The 553-nt window shown below is 42.1% G+C and overlaps 1 protein-coding gene across 1 annotated transcript in view; it reads right to left on the bottom strand.

Moving 5' to 3' along the window:
• The window catches only part of LOC104965963 (gamma-aminobutyric acid receptor subunit alpha-6-like), a 599,227-nt gene that overhangs the window by 483,392 nt on the left and 115,282 nt on the right, over nt 1–553 (bottom strand). The gene's annotated exons all lie outside the window — the stretch shown is intronic.

The raw sequence follows: 553 nt of genomic DNA on the forward strand, positions 1-553 counted from the left end.
TTTGAGAGTACAGATGAATATATTCATTACAACCTCCCCCCCCCCTTCACTTGTCCAAAAAGCCACTCTGAAAATGGTACCATGTGATTCACAGGTGACCTAGCCCACATGTTTACCTTTGTTTTGAGATTTTTAATGTCAGTATTTGAATTTGAAATGCAAAAGCAGTGTTGAAGAAGCTGAGGGATTGTTAGCGTGTTGTTTTTATATCAATGTTCCACGCATTCATGAGCCCTGTGGATCCAAAGCTTTGTTTTCTTATGCTTAATGCATCTTACATATGTTTACCATGGCTCTGCTCATATCACTGCATACTGTGGCCTCCAGTTGGCCTATACATCATTATTCCGATGTAATGTGATTCTTTCCCCGTGGCGCTCGGGTCTGTGCCATTTAACTTTTATTTCTGACTGCTTTAGTAAGCTTCTGATGTATCATCAATCTGATTCATCCTGAACTGACTTTTGCTGTTGCCTCCCTTGCCCTTTTGCCCATCTTGTGTGTGTGTGTGTGTGTGTGTGTGTGTGTGTGTGTGTGTGTGTGTGCGTGTGTG

This window comes from Notothenia coriiceps, unplaced genomic scaffold (genome assembly GCF_000735185.1).
Source record: "Notothenia coriiceps isolate Sejong01 unplaced genomic scaffold, NC01 NC01_scaffold00037246, whole genome shotgun sequence".
NCBI classification, from domain to species: domain Eukaryota; kingdom Metazoa; phylum Chordata; class Actinopteri; order Perciformes; family Nototheniidae; genus Notothenia; species Notothenia coriiceps.